The following is a 7,060-nucleotide window of genomic DNA, read 5'->3' as shown; positions in this document are numbered from 1 at the left end:
CCTGCACAAGAGGATGGAGGTCCCTGCCCCGTAGAGCTTGGGATAAATGCACAAGGGAAACTGTATTAGGCATACTTTGTCCAAACTAGTGCTTTACATTTTTAGTGTTTCTTAAGTGTAACTTTTTTTGCATATTTAATAAAGAAGCCCCTACATTTCTTCCTTTTGTTTGTGAAGAATGAAAGATCAACTGCCTGATACAATATAGCGCCATCTAGTGTTGCATCAACATCATTACACTAAAATCCGTTGTGGCGAAAGAAATCATGGGCCATATTCAGTTTCATGAACCAATGTTAAATTTATTTGTGTGAAAAGTCTACAGAGAATCTGTTGACTACAGCTGAACTATATTTATATTTTGCTGGACTACAAATACCAGAATTCTCCAGCATTTTATCGAAGGTTGAGCTTTTTGGGAACTGTAGTTCTGCAACATTAGAGTTGTATTTGTAGAGCAGCATCACTCAACAAAACTTTTCTCCAGCTGTCCAAGAAGGATGGCCTAATGAATGTAACAGAATGCTAATGAAAAATTATTTCAGCCAGCACGACAAGTAAAGTGCAAGCGGGGCTTAGCCCCTGCGTGTTTATTCAAAAGGCAACGTTTCCGAGGCGTACCCCTTCGTCAGGCTATGAATGTAACAGAATGGGGGCATGGTCGAGAATTGTTTTTCAATAGGGGATCCTTTCTGCTTAGGTTACAAGTCCCATCACAATGCCGAGGCAGTAATTGGGCTAATTAGCAATTTTCCACAGCTATATACAGTGGCTTGCAAAAGTATTCGGCCCCCTTGAACTTTTCCACATTTTGTCACATTACAGCCACAAACATGAATCAATTTTATTGGAATTCCACGTGAAAGACCAATACAAAGTGGTGTACACGTGAGAAGTGGAACGAAAATCATACATGATTCCAAACATTTTTTACAAATAAATAACTGCAAAGTGGGGTGTGCATAATTATTCAGCCCCCTTTGGTCTGAGTGCAGTCAGTTGCCCATAGACATTGCCTGATGAGTGCTAATGACTAAATAGAGTGCACCTGTGTGTAATCTAATGTCAGTACAAATACAGCTGCTCTGTGACGGCCTCAGAGGTTGTCTAAGAGAATATTGGGAGCAACAACACCATGAAGCCCAAAGAACACACCAGACAGGTCAGGGATAAAGTTATTGAGAAATTTAAAGCAGCCTTAGGCTACAAAAAGATTTCCAAAGCCTTGAACATCCCACGGAGCACTGTTCAAGCGATCATTCAGAAATGGAAGGAGTATGGCACGACTGTAAACCTACCAAGACAAGGCCGTCCACCTAAACTCACAGGCCGAACAAGGAGAGCGCTGATCAGAAATGCAGCCAAGAGGCCCATGGTGACTCTGGACGAGCTGCAGAGATCTACAGCTCAGGTGAGGGAATCTGTCCATAGGACAACTATTAGTCGTGCACTGCACAAAGTTGGCCTTTATGGAAGAGTGGCAAGAAGAAAGCCATTGTTAACAGAAAACCATAAGAAGTCCCGTTTGCAGTTTGCCACAAGCCATGTGGGGGACACAGCAAACATGTGGAAGAAGGTGCTCTGGTCAGATGAGACCAAAATGGAACTTTTTGGCCAAAATGCAAAACGCTATGTGTGGCGGAAAACTAACACTGCACATCACTCTGAACACACCATCCCCACTGTCAAATATGGTGGTGGCAGCATCATGCTCTGGGGGTGCTTCTCTTCACCAGGGACAGGGAAGCTGGTCAGAGTTGATGGGAAGATGGATGGAGCCAAATACAGGGCAATTTTGGAAGAAAACCTCTTGGAGTCTGCAAAAGACTTGAGACTGGGGCGGAGGTTCACCTTCCAGCAGGACAACAACCCTAAACATAAAGCCAGGGCAACAATGGAATGGTTTAAAACAAAACATATCCATGTGTTAGAATGGCCCAGTCAAAGTCCAGATCTAAATCCAATGGAGAATCTGTGGCAAGATCTGAAAACTGCTGTTCACAAACTCTGTCCATCTAATCTGACTGAGCTGGAGCTGTTTTGCAAAGAAGAAAGGGCAAGGATTTCAGTCTCTAGATGTGCAAAGCTGGTAGAGACATACCCTAAAAGCCTGGCAGCTGTAATTGCAGCAAAAGGTGGTTCTACAAAGTATTGACTCAGGGGGCTGAATAATTACGCACACCCCACTTTGCAGTTATTTATTTGTAAAAAATGTTTGGAATCATGTATGATTTTCCTTCCACTTCTCACGTGTACACCACTTTGTATTGGTCTTTCACGTGGAATTCCAATAAAATTGATTCATGTTTGTGGCTGTAATGTGACAAAATGTGGAAAATAAGGCCTTAGGTTACTGGGCTTTTGTGACCTACCATTACAATATGTTTGATAAATGTTTCATCTTCCCTGATGGGTCTTAAAGGGGTGGTTCATCTAATGAACTTTTAGTATGATACAGTGATATTCTGACACAATTTGCAACTGGTCTTCATTTTTTATTTTTTGTGGTTTTTCAGTTTTTTAGCTTTTTGTTTGGCAGCTCTTCAGTTTGGTGTTTCAGCAGCTATCTGGCTGCTAAGGTCTTACACTAGCAACCAGGCAGTAATCTGAATGATAGTTTGGAATATGAAAAGGTGAAGGACTGAATAAAAAGATTAGTACAGGTATGGAATCCTTTATCCGGAAACCCATTGTCCAGAAAGTTCCAAATTACGGAAAGGCCATGTCTCATAGACTCCATTATAAGCAAATAATTCTAAGGGGCACATTTACTAACCCACGAACGGGCCGAATGCGTCCGATTGCGTTTTTTTCGTAATGATCGGTATTTTGCGATTTTTTCTGAAAATTGACGCGACTTTTTCGTTACCAATACGATTTTTGCGAAAAAACGCGAGTTTTTCGTAGCCATTCCGAAAGTTGCGATTTTTTCGTAGCGTTAAAACTTGCGCGAAACTTAAAAGCCGCGACGTTTCGCGCAAGTTTTAACACTACGAAAAAATCGCAACTTTTTGCGCAAGTTTTAACGCTACGAAAAAATCGCAACTTTCGGAATGGCTACGAAAAACTCGCGTTTTTTCGCGCAAATCGTATTGGTAACGAAAAAGTCGCGATAATTTCCGAAAAGTCGTAAAGGCGCCGAAAAAATCGCAAAAAAATACGAAAAAGTCGCAAAATGTTCGTTTACAAATCGGATTTTTCCAATTCGGACTCGGATTCGACCCATAGTAAAAGTGCCCCTAAGTTTTAAAAATGATTCCTTTTTCTCTGTAATAATAAAACAGTACCCTGTACTTGATCCCAACTAAGATATAATTAATCCTTATTGGCGGCAAAACACACCTATTGGGTTTATTCAAAATGTAAATGATTTTTAGCAGACTTAAGTTATGGAGATCCAAATTACGGAAACATCCCTTATGTGGAAAACCCCAGGTCCCGAGCATTCTGGATAACAGGGCTCATACCTGTAATACAAAAACACAAAAAATTGTAGCCTCAGAAAGCAATAGATTTTTGTGTGTCAGTGTCAGTGACTCTCATCCGACAGCTAGAAATAGGCAGAAAAGGAAGGCAAATAATTTAAACAACTATAATTAATAAATCATCAAGACCAAATGTTGCCAGGAGTAACACATTCTAGTTTCAATCTATCCATTTTCGTATTGGTTTTACTGTCTTACTGATCTTACTGTCATGTAGGTCCGGATTGGATGAAAATAGGCTCTGGAATTTCAAGTACATAGATAGAGGCACAGACATCCCCCACAGGCCCAATAAATATGGCATTTTACAGCAGCCCCTCTGGCATATGCCAGAATCCACAGTTTGCCAGTCCAGTCTTGCTGGTATATGTGGGGTTAATAGAGTGCTCGTTGGCCATTTCGACAGCGATCTTACTGGCTTGTTGAGGGGGGCGTTATGGGTTATGTTTCTTTTTATGGTCATTGTATTTGGGGGGCATGGTCAAAATTTCCTTGCGAGGTGTTTAAAGAGATGCTGTGCTGTGAGACGAAATAAAGATAAATGTCCTGTTTTTGATGTTTTATTTGTATCACCGATTGTAGCTTTTTTTTTCTATAAAACTATAACATTAATCTAACAGACAATTACCATATGTTTAACATCTTCTATATTGTCCTTAAAAAGAAGCCATGTGGCAAAGCATTCATATGTTAATGTTCATATAGAAATGACATTATAGTTTGTATAGCAGTAACATAGCAATAAGTTCAGAGTCTGGGGAGTGCCTCTAAACTTCTTGCTTCTCCTCAGTTACTGGCCAGCAGTTTAATAACAATCACTGACTAGCATGTCAATGCTGATAGGAAGAAATGCTTCAAGTCTTGTGAAACTAGTTTGATCTAATTAAACGGAATGGGGTCAGGAGCACAAGCAGGCAATTAAGGAAAGAAAATTAGTGTAGAAACTTCTGACTCACAGGGAATAAATAATTCAAAAGAGGCAGTTGACGGGTTAGACTAGAGGAGTTCAGATTCCAGAGGAGGAATGGGTATCTGTTTGTACCTGTCTGTGAACAGGATCAACATTGATGTTGCAGTAGTCAGAAAAAATATTTGCAGAGATTATAAAGTAGTGAGAGAGATTATAGGAAAGGGGCCTGTAGTGATTGAAACTCTGATGTAAATTAGGTTTGTTATTATTGTTATTTTATGTTGGACAGAGCTGTTGTCTTGCTATAAGAAGGCAGACTAGTGGTGATGGCACATGATACGATTTGTCCCCCACGGCTACTAAGGACACCAAATCTCCTGAAATTGACTTGCCATAGTATAACATTAAGATTGCTGCAATTAAAATATATAACTTGTAGCGATCCAGCTTAATTGTGGGAAATTGCCACACATTTTTCTAGATCAGTGCAGGTAATATGTTGTACTTGCTGCTGTCTTAATGGTTTATTTGGGAGATTTGTCACCCTGGTAGCGCAGATTTAGTTGTGGGTGACAAACCTTACCACGTGCCACCTTTAAATGTGTAAGATGGATTTATACTGTGTAAAGTATCATAAGTCACCGTACTTAGGAGATTTTCTTCACCATGCTTGGTACAAGCAGTGTAGCAGCAGTGTAGTTTTGAGGTGTAGTTGTTATGTTAAAAGGGTAGAAGCACAGTGTACAGAGAGATTATAAACAGAAGTCCTGAAATCACAAGGAAACAAGGTACCTAAAGTGTATGCTCTCTCTAAGTACTGACTTTCAGCAGACTCAGATAGATGGGTTTGTGTTCCTTTCCTCTAATTGCTCTCTGCCATGAATAATTCTGATTGTCCTGGTCGCAGACTCAATGATTTCAGTTTACTGTGACATCAATACGCCAGGTCTGCTCTTTGTATGGGATTATCAAACACAATTTAGACTTGCTGCATAATTGATAATTGACTTAATGGTAAAACTAGACACTAAGGGGGAGATTTATTAAGACCCGAACGGGTCCGAACGCGCCGAGCGGATTCGCGCCTGATTTTTTCGAGCGGCCGTGGCGTTTTCGCGCGGGCGCACGAAAAAGTTGTGCGAAAAGTCGTGCGCCTGCGCGAAAAATTCGGAAAGACTGCCGCTTTTTGCAATGGTTTGGTACGAAAATTACGTGACTTTCGCCAATACGATTTTTTCGTGACTAATACGATTTTTTCGTGGCTAATACGATTTTTTCGTGACTAATACGATTTTTCCGTGACTAATACGATTTTTTCGTGACTAATACGATTTTTTCGTGACTAATACGATTTTTTCGTGACTAATACGATTTTTTCGTAAGCATTTTCGGGATATTTGCGATCTTCAGAAATTTTCGTTTCCAATCCGAATTTTTCCCATTCGGGATTCGAACTCGGGTTTTGATAAATCTGCCCCTAAGTCACATGTTAAAAAACCATTCTTCATAACCATTTCTTAAACCGTTCATGAGCTGATACCTCACTGGGCCCCCTAGTCTCACTTGAACATGACATTATAGGAACGAAGGGGCCTCCTGTAACCTATGGTTGTGGTGCTTTCACTGAAATCCTTGTGAGAATTTTTCTTCTGTGCAATATTCCTTTAAATTGCTTTTTTCATAAAACGTTGCTCTCCCAAAGCACATAGGGTAGAGTATCACAACACATCACAATATTACTCAGCGACCAGGCACCCAAGAAGTTCTGCCACTGTTACCATTATGACAGTCTATTTTACCCCTACCCTTGAGTATTAGGTACTATGGGATATAACTTGTGAGCGGATATAGATATGCCTTAATATCCAAGTAATGCTTCTGCCTGTTTGTATGTAAATGAATGCCTAATACTGCATAAATAAGTAGAAATACTGTACACTAAAATTATTATACTTAATTAGGGTCCCAATATGCATTTGGGCTTGGTACCATATTCCATCTTCTGAATATTTTGTATGATGTTTTTAAAACATAAATGTTGATTAAACAATGGCTAGTTATCTCATTGCCTGTGAGCTTTCAGCTCTATGCATATCTAAGTGCAGTTCATCTTTCCAATTCTTAAAGGGGCTGTTCACCATTGAATTCGAAATGAACTTGCAAGGTTTTTAGCTGTCAAATTTTTACTGTCGAGTTTCTGGGGTTTTTTGCACTTAATAAATAACAGACATTCAAGTTTTTGAACCATAACTCGAATTTTAGAGCTAAAAACTCAAATCGTGAAAAAAGTTCAAATTGAATGTTAATGAGTTGCCCCCTAAAATGAACTTAAAGGTAAACCTTTCCTTTCATATCTTTGAGTTCTATTAAGGAGGTCTCATTAGTCATGGCAAAATGTAAATATTTCATAAGGCGTCTTGATGATATTTTAAGCAGTATGTCTCCTATAGTATGGGGGGGAGTGTATGAGACAACCTACCTACTGACTTAATGAAATGGTTTATTTGGTGGAACCTGAACATTTCTGTATCCGGAGCTTGATATTGCTGTTTGTTGGAAAGTGGGCCAAGTCCAAAAATATACCTTGCATCAGATAGAACCTGTTTAAATGATTTTTAACAGTCTTAAAGGACAATGAAAGGTTAATATAAATTAAAAGTAAGTC

This window comes from Xenopus tropicalis, chromosome 2 (assembly GCF_000004195.4).
Source record: "Xenopus tropicalis strain Nigerian chromosome 2, UCB_Xtro_10.0, whole genome shotgun sequence".
NCBI classification, from domain to species: domain Eukaryota; kingdom Metazoa; phylum Chordata; class Amphibia; order Anura; family Pipidae; genus Xenopus; species Xenopus tropicalis.
Note: the sequence above shows the minus strand (reverse complement) of the source record.